The following is a 16,116-nucleotide window of genomic DNA, read 5'->3' as shown; positions in this document are numbered from 1 at the left end:
ACAAAGAAAAATGGCTATTGTTTATTTTTGCTTCCCCAAGACTTTTATAAAATTTAATATAACGTGGAAAGTGTCTTGAAGCCCATTTATCGAGTGTTAGCAATGCCTTTACCCAGCACCTTAAAATACAGCAGCCTAGTTACCTAGCAACCTATTTCTTATTTGCATTCAGGGCAAATCCTTCTTCAAACACTATGATTTCAAATTTGTCGCAAGTTTAAGTGTCTTTCTCACGCCAATCCTTCTTTGTGCAGAATCATTTATAAATAGAAAAGTTGATTTTTTTAAAATCCCATTAGTAGGTGCATATTGACGAGGGACATTTTATCTTTGCTCTTTAAGAAGCTCAGGATATTTGTACAATTAAATACAGCTTCACTCTGGCTTCAAAAAACATTTACGCGAGAAGATATCATTTGTGGTAATGTGAGGAAAGAATCAATAGGGTATGCTTTATGGTAAATTATGTAGCACTTGCATATATATTACATGTGGTTAATAAAGCTTGTAATTTGTGGGGACAATTGTGTTATGATATCCTGTAAATTGTGTAAGTATCAACAGTAATAATCCAAAAACATCTTCCTATAACATGATAACTGGAGCATAACAAAAAAAAATAGAGTGGTTCAGTGATGAGAAGATAGCCTCTCAACCCCTGGAGTTCAAATCCAGCCCAGACAAATATGATGAAAATCTGCTCTGTTTGGTGTGAAGATTTAATGCAAAACCAGTTAAAGCAACTGGGCTTGACCCAGCACAAAACTGCCTGCAATCTATATACTAAAACTCTCGTTTGTTTGTTCCTGAACTGGAGCCAAAACGGTACACGATAGCGCGACAATTCTAGGCCCGCCTTACTCACCGTCGTCCCTTTGGTGCTAATCGAAGAAGTTTAATTGAAATTGGTGTTATATTTTTACAGTTATTCACATTTTAAAGTTTAAATCTATCTCCTAGGGAGGGAGGGGGAGGGGAGGGGAGGAGGGGAGAGGAGGGTGGGGGAGCGGAAGGAGGGGAGGGAGGGGGGAGAGGGGGTAGGGGGGAGTGGGGGCAGTGAGGGAGGAGAGGGTGCTGCACCAATGCAGGAGGCTTGGGCCCAACAGGTCCACTTGGTCCAGTTTAACAATGATTGGCAACTTCAGAGGCCACTGGCTCGCTGGTGTGCAAGACATCACACCAATGCAGTAGAGATCTTCATACTGACATTCTCTAAAAATAAGGAGCAGTCTGTTCCCAATCATTGTAATATAGCACCCTCGTGAACATAACACAGATTGGAAGGAAAGCTTGAGTTGTTATAGCTGAATGGGAAAACAAATGGCTTGTTAATTAAAATTTGAAAACCAGTGCATTTCAATATCCACAGAGCCTAATGTTATATATCCAGCTCAGACTCTGTGAAATTGTTATATTGCTGTTCTCTTTAGAAAAATGAAAATGTATGATTTTTTTCCACTTACTGTCAGTGGCGATAGAAAAAAAAATCCATAAATTTCCCCACTGTATCACCTGTCTCATTTCTTTCTCTTCTCAAATATCACCTACATTAACGGTGATACCTCCTATCAGTTCATTAGCTCCTCCCTTCTATCATGCCACATTTCGCTGCGGATGATAGACAGTCTTGCAATGCTTTCTCCCCTGTTACAATAGCTACCAGTGTTCAAATCCCTGGGTTTCAATAAACTTCACATGTGCTGCCCTGTACTGAATCTGATTTCATCACCTCAAATAGTTCCTTCCTAATTAAAATTTCTTCAGTCCAAAATAATCTTTGAGGTAAAGCATAACTCAGAGCTTCTCAGAGCTTAAGGTTAAATGGTGTTTTGCCACACCTTTTACTTCTCTTATCCAGCTTTTTTCCTCATTACTCCATCGGTCTGAAGAAGGATCACAACCTGAAATGTAGTCTGTCCATTTCCCTTCACAGAGGCTAATGAGCTTCACCAGTAATTCGGTTTTTGCTCAAGATTCCAGCAGTTGCAGTCTCTTGTATCTTGAGAAATTCCCAGTTAATGTTTAAATTATTTTTGATTCAACATGCAAGACATTCAGAGCAACATTCTCACTTCTTTTGGATGAACTTCATTCCACCTTCAAAGTAACCTTGTCCATCTTTTGGTTTGTCTCTTTCTTTTTCCAAACAAATTTCTGACAATTCAGCTTTGGCTCTGTTTTTTGAGTTCACATGGACAAATTTTGGTCCTTTCTATTTGAAGACAGTTGAACACTTTATGGCAATACAGCTATGTGCTTGGTGATTAGAAAAAAACATTACATTCATATTTATTAGGTAGCACAAGGTGCAGCTGGAAGACCTGAGCACAAGGTAACATGGGCAACTTAGGCTAACCAACATTTACATACATAAGTGTTTTGTACATGGGTTTGCACTGATCAGAGAAAAGACATCAGTGGATATTTAAGCTACATGGGATATGACCATCATATAAAGAGGGATTCTTTCAAGGTGTAATTTTGGTTTCAAAAGACAATTCCAGGTCAGGCACAAAAGCTGGAGTAATTCAGCGGGTCAGGCAGCATCTCTGGCGAAATGGGATAGGTGACGTTTCAAGTCGAGACCCTTCTTCAGACTGAAACACCACCTATTCCTTTTTTCCAGAGATGCTGCCTGACCCGCTGAGTTACTCCAGCCTTTTGTTGTGTCTGTCTTCAGTTTAAACCAGCATCTGTAGCCTCCCTAGACAATTCCGGGTCATGTTTTCTGCTTTGAGGTCTTCTTTCAGTTTTGAAAGCTTCGTACAATTTCATGCCTTGGAGAAACTCAGAAATTTGTGGATTTTTCTCAGAACGATGTGGATTAAATGATTTACGAAGCAAGATCTGAAAAAAGGGCTGGGGAATATTCTGAAAGATGTGGTCTTAGCTCATTAAATGGCCTAAGATTGAAAAAAATCAAATAGTGTATTGTAAGTACAGAGAAAATGACTGAAAAGCAAAACACAGTGAACATCTCCCACTTCTTCTTATCGTGTCCACTAAATTAAAAAAAACACTACTCATCTCTACTGTTAGGACTTTGATGTTGTCATCTTCTGAAACGGAGTGAAACAGTGAACCTCTCCCACTGATCTGGTTAAAGATCATCCCAAACATGCAGTTGTGCTTCACAAAGGTCACCCAATGACAACTCTCACAGCTTGCTGTCCTTCTTCAGTCTTCTTTGATTGTGTTGTGCACTCCATTTAAATGGTTCGCTTCCAAAGCTCTCTAATCTCAGAGTTTCACTGTTACCTGTTTTACGAGAAAATATCATGGAAAGGGGGGGGGGGGAGGGGTTGACAAATTGGGAATATGAAGATGGAGTTAAAGGGGAAGCTTATACAGGAGAAATTGCAAAGGACTCTAGAATAAATGGGAAGGAAAGTTCTAGATGGGATTAGAGAGTAAGGTCGAGTAAATGCTGACCGGTGTGAGAGGGGAGGTGAATACCGAAGTTAAAGTGTTGTATTTAAACGCGCGAAGTATAAAAAATAAAGTGGATGAGCTTGAGGCTCAGTTAGACATTGGCAAGTATGACGTTGTGGGAATTACAGAAACATGGCTCCAAGAGGACCAGGGCTGGGAACTGAATATTCAGGGGTATACGACCTACTGTCCCTCCCTTCCCCTCCTCCTTCCCAGATCTCCCTCTATCTTCCTGTCTCCACCTATATCCTTCCTATGTCCCGCCCCCCTGACATCAGTCTGAAGAAGGGTCTCGACCCGAAACGTCACCCATTCCTTCTCTCCCGAGATGCTGCCTGACCTGCTGAGTTACTCCAGCATTTTGTGAATATATCGAAATGACAGACAGGTAGGCAGGGGGGGTGGGGTTGCTCTGATGGTAAGGAATGATATTCACTCCCTTGCAAGGGGTGACATAGAATCGGGAGATGTAGAATCAGTACGGATGGAAATGAGAAATTGTAAGGGTGAAAAGACCCTAATGGGAGTTATCTACAAGCCCCCAAACAGTAGCTTCGACAAAGGGTGCAAGTTGAATCAAGAGCTAAAATTGGCATGTCGAAAATGTAATGCTACAGTGGTTATGGGAGATTTCAACATGCAGGTAGACTGGGAAAATCAGGTTGGTACTGGACTCCAGGAAAGGGAGTTTGTGGAATGCCTCCGAGATGGATTCTTAGAATAGCTTGTACTGGAGCCCACCAGGGAGAAGGCAATTCTGGATTTAGTGTTGTGTAATGAACCTGATTTGATAAGGGAACTCAAGCTAAAAGAGCCATTAAGAGGCAGTGATCATAATATGATGTTTTAATCTACAAATTGTGAGGGAGATGGGAAAATCGGATGTAACTAGGAAAATTGACAGGGGAGAGCCGGTGGATGTAGTGTACCTTGACTTTCAGAAAGCCTTCGACAAGGTCCCACATAGGAGATTAGTGGGCAAAATTAGAGCACATGGTATTAGAAATATAGATATAGAAACATAGAAAATAGGTGCAGGAGTAGGCCATTCGGCCCTTCGAACCTGCACCGCCATTCAATATGATCATGGCTGATCATCCAGCTCAGTAACCTGTACCTGCCTTCTCTCCATACCCCCTGATCCCTTTAGCCACAAGGGCCACATCTAACTCCCTCTTAAATATAGCCAATGAACTGGCCTCAACTACCTTCTGTAGCAGAGAATTCCACAGATTCACCACTCTCTGTGTGAAGAAATGTTTTCTCATCTCGGTCCTAAAAGACTTCCCCCTTATCCTTAAGCTGTGACCCCAGGTTCTGGACTTCCCCAACATCGGGAACAATCTTCCCGCATCTAGCCTCTCCAACCCCTTAAGAATTTTATATGTTTCAATAAGATCCCCCCTCAGTCTTCTAAATTCCAGCGAGTATAAGCCTAGTCTATCCAGTCTTTCTTCATATGAAAGGGTATATTGAGGGTAGGGAACTGACATGGATAGAAAATTGGTTGGCAGACAGAAAGCAAAGAGTGGGGATAAATGGGTCCCTTTCAGAATGGCAGGCAGTGACTAGTGGGGTACCGCAAGACTCGGTGCTGGGACCGCAGCTATTAACAATATACATTAATGACTTGGATGAAGGGATTAAAAGTACCATTAGCAAATTTGCAGATGATACAAAGCTGGGTGGCAGTGTGAACTGTGAGGAAGATGCTATGAGGTTGCAGGGTGACTTGGACAGGTTGTGTGAGTGGGCCGATGCATGGCAGATGCAGTTTAATGTGGATAAGTGTGAGGTTATCCACTTTGGTGGTAAGAATAGAAAGGCATATTATTATCTGAATGGTGTCAAGTTAGGAAAAGGGGACGTACAACGAGATCTGGGTGTCCTAGTGCATCAGTCACTGAAAGGAAGCATGCAGGTACAGCAGGCAGTGAAGAAAGCCAATGGAATGTTGGCCTTCATAACAAGAGGAGTTGAGTATAGGAGCCTTCTACAGTTGTACAGGGCCCTAGTGAGACCGCACCTGGAGTACTGTGTGCAGTTTTGGTCTCCAAATTTGAGGAAGGATATTCTTGCTATTGAGGGCGTGCAGCGTAGGTTTACCAGGTTAATTCCAGGAATGGCGGGACTGTCATATCTTGAAAGACTGGAGCGACTAGGCTTGTATACACTGGAATTTAGAAGGATGAGAGGGGATCTTATTGAAACATATAAGATTATTAAGGGGTTGGACACGTTAGAGGCAGGAAACATGTTCCCAATGTTGGGGGAGTCCAGAACCAGGGGCCACAGTTTAAGAATAAGGGGTAGGTCATTTAGAACAGAGATGAGGAAAAACGTTTTCAGTCAGAGAGTTGTAAATCTGTGGAATTCTCTGCCTCAGAAGGCAGTGGAGGCCAGTTCTCTGAATGCTTTCAAGAGAGAGATAGATAGAGCTCTTAAGGATAGCAGAGTCAGGGGGTATGGGGAGAAGGCAGGAACGGGGTACTGATTGAGAATGATCAGCCATGTTCACATTGAATGGTGGTGCTGGCTCGAAGGGCCGAATGGCCTACTCCTGCGCCCATTGTCTATTAAATTGACATCACTTTCAAATTTCTGGATTAATTAATTTCATCATCTCACGTGGGTCCTTTGATACACATAAGAATAGTGGATTATTCTCATTTTTACATCCTAATGAAAAGGTTCTCCCTCTCAGTAACCCCGTTGAAATGAGACATATTCTTGAGAATTATCTATTGGCCATTACTGTTTATAAATGAGTTTTAGAATTGTTATGCTTGCAGCTATTTACTTCAATGGGTGGTTGTTGGTTGGCACAAATTCAGTTGCCCAAAGGATTTGTTTCCATGATCTATGACACCATTACTGTGATTCCAAAACAGTTATAGGACAAGTTCTCCAAAGTCCAGGTACCAACTAAAACGAGAATATTCTAAGAATCTGCACACTAAAACTTGCCTCCCCCCCTCCCCACTTGCCCCCATCCTCCACCCTTGTAAACAGTGGAATTACCAATTCCACTGTTCTCCACATTGTTTCCCTCTTTAGATCACCCTAGCCAGCAAGGGGACTACCAGGCACCACCCTACCCGAGGTCATTTGTGGGCAGTCTTGAGTGGTCCTGGTCTTTCCTTGCCTCCAGCTCATCACCCTACTCCCCTCCCCCTAGTTTCAGTGTGAAGAAGGATCCTAACATAAAACGTCTAACCATTCCTTTTCTACAGAGATGCTGCCCAACCCTCTGGGTTATTCCAGCACTTTGCGTCCAAGTTTCAAATAAGAAAGAACTTGCACTGTGCTTTGTGAAGGCGCTTTGGAGCTATAAAAGTGCTTAAGAAGTCGAGTGAACATATTGAAACACAGCGGCTAGTTTGCACACAACTAAAATCGCAACATGTTTAAGGAGCAGTAAACTATTTATACAATGTATGAATAAATATTGTTAAGATACAAGAGAACTGTCCTGCTCTTTGTTCAAATAATACCAAAGGGAGTCTAATGCCTTTGATTAAGACGTATTGGTGATATATACAACAGTTTAAAAACAGTGCTCCAGACTGTCAGAGCTCCAGGAGTGAAGCTTAAATCCTCTCCCAGACTATCCCAAGGCCACGTGGTGTCAAGAAAAAATGCATTGCTCTGGTTATTGTCTCTCTTGCAGCCTAATGAGTTCTTGGTCAATCCGCAGCCTATCAGATATCCCCTGGTAACAAGCTGAACTGCACATTGATCCAGTTGCGATCTTTATGTTGTGCTTATCAGCAATTATGTTTCTCTATCATTGTGAATGTGCAGCTAAAGTACCTTCACAGTCTACAAAGCACCTTTGGACACCTTGATGCCAATGATCTCCCTCTCCATCTACTCCTCCTCTTCTTCACTGCTTGCAACTGCGAGAGAGCTTCAGAGCTGAATGCTCATAATGGCCGGATTGTGAAGCATGCAACAGTTATGACTGTCTCTGGAGAGGGTCACATATTGGACCATGTGCTGGAATTGCATGGACCCCTATGGTATTCTCCAATGGTCTTCTGGTGTTTCCATGACTCAAGGTCCATCTGCGCACAGGTGCACAAGCGGAAAATGGAGAGTGGGTGGAATGGATAGTTCTTTTTGGATAGTGCTCTCACAGATGCTGTACTTGTGGCGTGACAACTGAAATATTGCAGGAACTGCATACTGGCTGAGAAGAGAGGAATCTCACAAGCTCTCTGGAAGCAAGGCATGAATCATATCAAATTTCACCTCATTGTCAAGGATCAATTGGTACTTCACGCACTGATAATCTGTGCTCACGTGAATGCACTCTCACTACTTGACCTTTGGGATGCTTGAAATTCTCACAAAATCACATTCTCACAAAACTTGCTAGATTTCTACTCAAGGGGATAAAAATGCATTTTCTTGTTAAATCAAGATTGTTAGTGACATTTCCAGTGTTGTAGTTAGCTACAAACTGATATTTGACACATGTCAACCTGGAAAATTCTGGAGGCTAGTGCAATTGGCATTATCTACATGGACTTTAAAAAGGCATTTGATAGGTTACTGCATAGTAAGTTGGTCTACATAGAACATAGAACTGTACACCACAGGATCGGGCTTTTCAGCCCACAACGTTTCCTCTGAACACAATGCCAAGTTAAATTGATCTCATCTGCCTGATCCATACCCCTCTATTCAATGCACATTCATATGCCTATCTAAAAGTCTCTTAAACACAACTATTGTATCTGCCTCCACAGATACCCCTGGCAATGCGTTCCAGGCTCCCACCACTCTCTGTGTAAAAAAAACTTGCCACGCACATCTTCATTAAACTTTTCCGCTCTCATTTTATACCTTTGGCCTTTAGTGTTTGACATTTTCACCCTGGGAACCTGGTTGACTGTCAACCCTATCGATGCCTCTTGTAATTTTATATACTTCTCTCAAGTCTCCCCACCATCGCTAACGTTCCAGAGAAAACAATCCAAGTTTATCCAACCTCTCCTTGTAGCTGAAATCTAATCCGGGCCGCTTCTGGTAAACCTCTTCTGCACCCTCTCCAAAGCCTCCACATCCTTCCTGTAATGGTGCGACCAGAACTGCACATAATACTCCATATGTTGCCTGCTCTGGTTGGTTAGATCACATGGAATCCAGGGCGAGCTGGCCATTTGGATACAAAATTGGCTAGATGGTAGGAAACAGAGGATGGTGATAGAGAGCTGTTTTTCGGAATGGAGGCCTGTAGCGAGTGGTGTGCCAGAGGGATTGGTTTACATTACAGTGTGGTTCTGAATGTAGGTGGCATGGTTAGTAAGTTTGTGTATGCCACTAAGATTGTGGGGAGATGGGACAGTTAAGGAAGTTATTTAAGATTCTAGCGGGATTTTGATGAACTGGGCGAATGGGCTGAGGAATGGCAGATGGAGCTTATTTCTGATAAATGTAATGTGTTGCTTTTTGATAAGGCAAACCAGGGCAGGATATGCATATTAAATGGTGAGTGCGGTATAACAGGGAGATCGAGGCTACAAGTACATAGTTCCATGAAAGTGGCAAACCAGGTGGACAAATTGGTCAAGAAGGTATTTGGCATACTTGCTTTGATTGATCAGGTGACTGAGTACAGGAGTGATACAGCCATACAATACATTGACAAAGCCACATTTGGATTACTGTGTACAGGTCTGATATAGGATGGATGTTATTGAGCTAGAAGAGATACAGCAAGAATTTAAGAAGATGGTACTGGATCTAGAGAGTTTGAGTTGTAAGCATCGATTGGGTCATTTTTCGCTGGAATGTAAGAGGCTAAGGGGTGAGCCTATTGAGGAAGGGGTGAGTCATCGGAAAGACAATCCATGATTACAATCGAGCCGTCCACAGTGCACAGATACATGATAATGGGAATATCGTGCAAGATAAAGCCAGTAAAGTCCGATCAAAGATAGTCTGAGGGTCTCCAGTGAGGTAGATAGTAGTTCAGTACTGCTCTCTAGTTGGTGGTAGGATGGTTCAGCTGTCTGATAACAGCTGGGAAGAAACTACCCCTGAATTTGGAGGTGTGCGTTTCCTCACATCTATACCTTTTGCCCGATGAGAGAGGGGAGAAGAGGGAGTAGCCGGAGTGCGACTCGTCCTTGATTATGTTGGTGGCCTTGCCGGGCAGCATGAGTTTGAGGTTACAATCAGTCAGCCATGATCTTATTGGGTAGTAGGACAGGCTTCAGAGGCTCAGTGGCTACCACTGTTTCTAATTCATATGCCAAAAATAATAATAATTAGTTCACCCTTTTTAAAAAAAACAGCGGTGCAATGTTAGCTGTCCCCAAAACCGCTGGTATCATCCCTGTAGCCAGAGAGGATGTAAAAATTCTAATCCAGGCCTCTGCAATTTCCTTCCTTGCTGCCTTTAACATGGGGCTGGAATGTTTCACCAGATCTGATGCTTTATTAAAGATGACAAACCTCTTAATACACCCTCTAATATTATGTGTAACCTCTAATATTTCACACTCTTCACCTCGCCTCCCAACATTGCATCATCTCCCTGTATGAAGTCTGTCCCAAAGGTTTATTAAGAACCTTACAAACACCTTCTACCTACATGCGCATTGACTTTATAAGCCATGAGATATGCCTTTGCTCCATATACTTGTAAAACGTCCTGGATTTTCTTCTGATTATACTTTTTATTTCTCAAATCCTACTTTTACTTCCCAAATTATTTTCAGTTTCTTGTTTTGCTTCTACACTTTTTGGACATTTACACACTATTTCTGTATTATGTCCTCAGGATAGGTCATAAAGTGATAAAGGCAGACAGCATGGAAACAGGACATATGGCCCATTAAGATCACACCGACCATCAACTACCCATTGACACAAATCATACATCATTTGCATTTAAAAAAAATTCTCCCTACGATCTCAACTCTTCAGCAACAGATATTGCATTGCTATGGTTGCGGTGGTGTACCTAGAATAATTCATCATTTATCATCAGCCAACATAATAAAAAACGACATACAGCCAATCTTTCCGGCTTTTTCAATAGTGGCCCCACTGCTTACAATGTGAGCAGGATCTACAAGAGAATGGTTATAGATGCAAAGCAAATGAAGGTGGATTTATAGCTCCACAAGAGTATTCAAATTCTCGTCTCCAGATATCCAAGGAGCTCAGTTGGTGAGCACTGAAGTAGGTTTTCTGCTGGAGGCAGAATTCCAGCCTTACTTCACAGCCAGGATTCCCCTGCCACAGAATCATAGAACTGTACAGCATGTTAAAAGGTCCTTTGCCCAAATCGTCCATGCTGACTAATTTACCTAACTGGACATGGCCCACATCCCTCCAAATCATTCCTATCCATGTACCTGTCCAAGTGTCTTTTGAATGTTGTAATTGTACCTGGCTCTACCACTTCCGCTGGGAGCTCGTTCCATTACACACTGCCCTCGTGCAAGAAGGTTGCTCCTCGGAGAATATAAAGGGAAAAATAACTATGAAGCTGCAAGCTGATTCTGTCTCAAGCGATGCTGCAGCAAGTAAGAATTTCATTGTTCCGATTCGTATATGTGGTGATATGACATACAAAACCTCCTGACTGTTGATTACTTTCTGCCTGCCTCAGCTGCATTGTTGATTCCCATTCTCAAAGTAAGCTCACAGAGTGTCGCTTTGCTGCATCAATTAACAGCTTGACTTTCTCACCAGACTCCTACAGGCTTCATTGCAGATTTTTTTTTTCTTTTCTAACAACAATACCAACACCATCCGTTATTACAATGACTTCATGATTCTATATATATATATTTATACACACACAAACAAGTCCAGGCATAATAAACTGAACTGTTATCTGAACAAATTCATTAAATAAGGAAAATGGAAGTGTGATACATTAACCTAGAGCTTTGGAGCTTTGGATTGGGTCAATTTTACTCCAAATTCACCAAACCAATCTACTTTAGAGATACAGTGGGGAAACAGGTTCTTTGGCCCACCGAGTCCGCTGATCAGTGATCACCCCATACACTAGCACTGTCCTACACAATTTCCAGGACAATTTTCAATTTCCAAACTTAATCTACAAACCTGCTCATCGTTGGAGTGTGGGTGGAAACTGGAGCAACCAGACAAAACCCACGCAGTCACTGGAAGAACTTACAAACTCTGTATAGACAAGACCCGGTCAGACTCAAACTTGGGTCTCTTGCGCTGTGTCACTGTGCCCCCTTAAAAACCGATCCTACCTGAAAGTTAAATCTGTGTGCTCTATTTCCTAAATATTGAGAAAAATATTCAAAACATTACGTTTTTCAGAGGCTCCTTGTCATGTGTTTTGTGTATATTTCAATGGGTGAAGCATTAGTAATCTTGTGTGAACTCTTCATCCTTTGGCAACACTATGTTAATAAAAATTGTTTTCTTTACTTTGCATCTATGTTGTTTTTCTCCATACCTATCTCCCAAGATTATTTTATTCTGCCCTCATCATTACCTCATTCAACTGACCAACCCTTAGAACCCATTAAATACAATCCTGTCCAAACGTATTGTCTCACTGCCAGTGCTCACTTCACACACTCAATCATAATCTAACGCTTGCCTGTTTTATAGCAGCACGAGTTCTGTCTTTGCAATTCATCGCCTGCTGTTATGAAACTTAATAAATATAAACCTTCATTGTTCCTAACACAAAATTGCTCCTCTGCTTAAGGAATGCAGTAAATCAGGCAAGATAGCAGGAAGACTGTTTGAAGAGTTCCTTAAGAATGATGAACCATAGAAAATCAATCTAGTCATGACAGGAATATGTGTCGGTATTTCTGCTGTCAAAATACATTACAAGTGTCAATAACAAATCAAAAAGCCACCAAACTGAAGAAAGTTTAGGTTGAGGGAAAGGAAAGGCTGAATTGTCTTTCAGCAATTTTCTGCGTCCTCTGATAGATTTATTGGGTACCTGTGCCATTTAGTCAGGAATGGAACCACCTTTGTGTGATCCTAGCTTCGGAGTCCTCCATTTCCTAAATTACATTAGGTTTACCGTTTTCAACTCTTTAAAATGATATCTTGCGAGAAACTGAAGTTTGACACATGGCAGAATATTCAACTATGGAATTTGCCATCCTGCCACTCACCATCTACATAAACTTTCCAGCAGGAATTGTTGAGTAACAATCCTGATCAAGAACGTTGACAACCCTCTCCATTCAGCTGAATGCAACTGCACTCACATGGCTCTATGCTTATCTATCCAATCCACAAGCAGAGAATCATCAGTAATGCTTCTCGTTCGCGTGTCCACAGTATTTCCACTGGTATTGAACATATGCTATCTCCTTTTACTTTGCTTCAGTGTGCTGGCTCTGGGGTCCCATCATCCAGTTCAATTAAACAACTGAAGCACTGAAGTAGGGTCCTGAAAAATCAATGGTTCAATGGCACTTTATTGTCACGTGCACCGAAGTACAGTGAAATTATTTTCTTGCATACAGTACAGTGACAATCCTATTTCACATTAGGCACAATCATACTAAGTACAAGAGTGCAAGATAGTAGAGCACACTGAGTAGGTACACAAGATTTGCCATGTTTTAGGTGCCATCTTGTACAAAAATGTTAGTGTTTTAACCTGGCGGCAGCACAGGGTCAGGGTTGCAGGGGTCATCCTGGCCAAGCGATGTGCTGATGTCCATCACCGCTGCTCCGCCATTACATGTCACTGCAGGTCAAGTGCGATCCGCACTCAGCTACTTGGAGTGACAATGATCTAATGGAGCCCTCGGCTGCTTCAGAGCCTCTGCTGACTCAACCACTCCGTGCCTCCTCATCATCGGCCCATGAGCGTGACGTCTTCACCTCCGATAACTTCGCTCAGTGTCCGTGCCCTGGGGCGTTCCCTCCAAATATGCTTCCTGACCCACTGAATTACTCCAGCACTTAGCTGATGGGCTGCCATGTATCAGAGAACACAAAAGAGACGATCTGTGATAGGAAGCAATCACAATATGTTGAATTATACAAGTGTGGGGTAGGAACCGGCAGAAAACCTCCATTCAGTCTGCGACGATGACCCTGAGCTTCCAGTTGTCTGCCAGGATAATCCCATCCTCACATTGATCTGTCCAAGTTACAAAGGTCAATGTAAACTTGAGAGAAAGCATCTCAGCTTCCAATATGGCAAATGCAAGTACTTCAGATAATCAATCATTCTACTCTTGTTGTCTCACGTTTCTATCATTTGTTTTAATATTCCCTCTCGGGATTTCAGATTTCATTAGCATCGTTATATTGAAGACTCAGACAATTTTTTTTCGTGTTTATTAGCCTTTACTTGACCTTTCTCAGCCTGCACCACCACCACTGTGTCAATCTCTCCTGGTCCCCACCCAATTATTAATACTATATTTCCGGTGTTCTCTCCTCCTTCCAGGTGAATTTATAATGGGGAACAAGGCAATGGCAGATGAGTTGAACAGGTACTTTTGGTTCACTAAGGAAGACACAATCTCCCAGAAGTACGAGGGAACAGAGGGTCTAGGGTGATGGAGGAACTGAAGGAAATTCACATTAGGTAGGAAATGGTGTTGGGTAGATTGATGGGACAGAAGGCTGATAAATTCCCATGGCCTGATGGTCTGCATCCCAGGATACTCAAGCAGGTGGCTCTAGAAATCGTGGACGCATTGGTGATATTTTCTAATGTTCTATAGATTCTGGATCCGTCCCTGTGGATTGAAGGATAGCTAATGTTATCCCACTTTTTAAGAAAGGAGGGAGAGAGAAAATAGGGAATTATAGACCAGTTAGCCTGCCATTGGTGGTGGGGAAGATGCTGGAGTCAATTATTAAAGATGTAATAGCGGCACATTTGGATAGCAGTAACAGGATCGGTCCAAGTCAGCATGGATTTATGAAGGGGAAATCTTGCTTGACTAATCTTCTGGATTTTTTTGAGGATGTAACAAGTAAAAAAGGATAAAGGAGAGCCAGTGGATGTAGCATGTAGGATGCTGTGTATCTGGACTTTCAGTAAGCCTTTGATAAGGTCCCACACAGAAGATTAGTGGGCAAAATTAGAGCACATGGTATTGGGGGTAGGGAATTAACAGGTCCCTTTCAGAATGGCAGGCAGTGACTAGTGGGGTGCCACAAGGCTCGGTGCTGGGACCACAGCTATTTACAATATATATTAATGATTTAGATGAAGGAATTAAAAATAACATTAGCAAATTTACAGATGACACAAAGCTGGGTAGCAGTGTGAACTGTGAAGAGGATGCTATGAGGATGCAGGGTGACTTGGATAGGTTGGGTGAGTGGGCAGATGCAGTATAATGTGGATAAATGTGAGATTATCCACTTTGGTGGCAAGAACAAGAAGGCAGATTATTATCTAAATTATGCCACATTAGGAAAGGGGGAAGTGCAACGAGACCTGGGTATCCTTGTACATCAGTCACTGAAAGTAAGCATGCAGATACAGCAGGCAATGAAGAAAGCTAATGGCATGTTAGCCTTCATATTGAGAGGATTTGAGTTTTGGAGCAGAGAGGTCCTTCTGCAGTTGTACAGGGCCCTGGTGAGATCACACCTGGAGTACTGTGTGCAGTTTGGGTCTCCTAATTTGAGGAAGGACATTCTTGCTATTGAGGGAGTGCAGCATAGGTTCACAAGGTTAATTCATGGGATGGCAGGACTGTCATATGATGAAAGAATGGAACAACTGGACTTGTATTCACTGGAATTTAGAAGGATGAGAGGGAATCTTATAGAAACATATAAAATTATTAAGAGATTGGACAAGCTGGATGCAGGAAACATGTTCCCGATGTTGGGGGAGTCCAGAACCAGGGGCCACAGTTTAAGAATAAGGGATAGGCCATTTAGAACGGAGATGAGGAAAAACTTTTTCATCCAGAGTTGTGAATTTGTAGAATTCTCTGCCTCAAAAGGCAGTGGAGGCCAATTCACTGAATGCATTCAAAAGAGTTAGATAGAACTCTTAGGGCTAGCGGAATCAAGGGATATGGGGAGAAGGCAGGAACAGGGTACTGATTGTGGATGATCAGCCATGATCACATTGAATGGCGGTGCTGGCTCGAAGGGCCGAATGGCCTACTCCTGCGCTTATTTTCTATGTTTCTATGTTTCCTGCTTCATTTGTCTCACTTCTTCTCCCTGTGTTGATGAAAGAGCATCGACCTAACATAATAATGCTGATTTTCACATCACTGATGTTGCCTGACATGTTGAATATTTCATATTTTTGTTTCAGAATTCAATAATCTGCAGTATGCCTTTGGGTGCTGGAAACCATTTATTTTTTGCACTGTGCAACTATAGCACCATGCAACTGCACTGTAACAACAATGAAAAGATGAGCCAGATACTTTTACGATGTTTTCTCTTTAGGTTGAAATTGATTTTTAAATTTTACAAAACTAGTAGAGGTTTGGAAGCATTGCTAGGGATGCGGGTGAAGGCAGATACGACAGTGGTGTTTAAGAGGCTTTTGGATAGGCACCTGGAAATGCAGGGAACAGAGGGATTTGGATCATGTGCAGGCAGATGAGATCAGTTCATCAAGTCCGGCACAAACACTGTGGGCCGAAGAGCCTGTTCCTTTGCAAGGTTTTATGTAGTACCTTTGATGTGTAGAGAACAACAGATACCTAT

At 42.3% G+C, this 16,116-nt stretch overlaps 1 pseudogene across 1 annotated transcript in view; it reads right to left on the bottom strand.

Annotated features, from left to right (window-relative positions):
* The window catches only part of LOC144601912 (dual specificity tyrosine-phosphorylation-regulated kinase 2 pseudogene), a 125,943-nt pseudogene that overhangs the window by 91,600 nt on the left and 18,227 nt on the right, over positions 1–16,116 (bottom strand). The gene's annotated exons all lie outside the window — the stretch shown is intronic.

Source organism: Rhinoraja longicauda, chromosome 17 (genome assembly GCF_053455715.1).
Source record: "Rhinoraja longicauda isolate Sanriku21f chromosome 17, sRhiLon1.1, whole genome shotgun sequence".
In the NCBI taxonomy this organism is placed as follows: Eukaryota; Metazoa; Chordata; class Chondrichthyes; order Rajiformes; family Arhynchobatidae; genus Rhinoraja; species Rhinoraja longicauda.
Note: the sequence above shows the minus strand (reverse complement) of the source record. Positions and strands in the feature narration are given on the sequence as shown.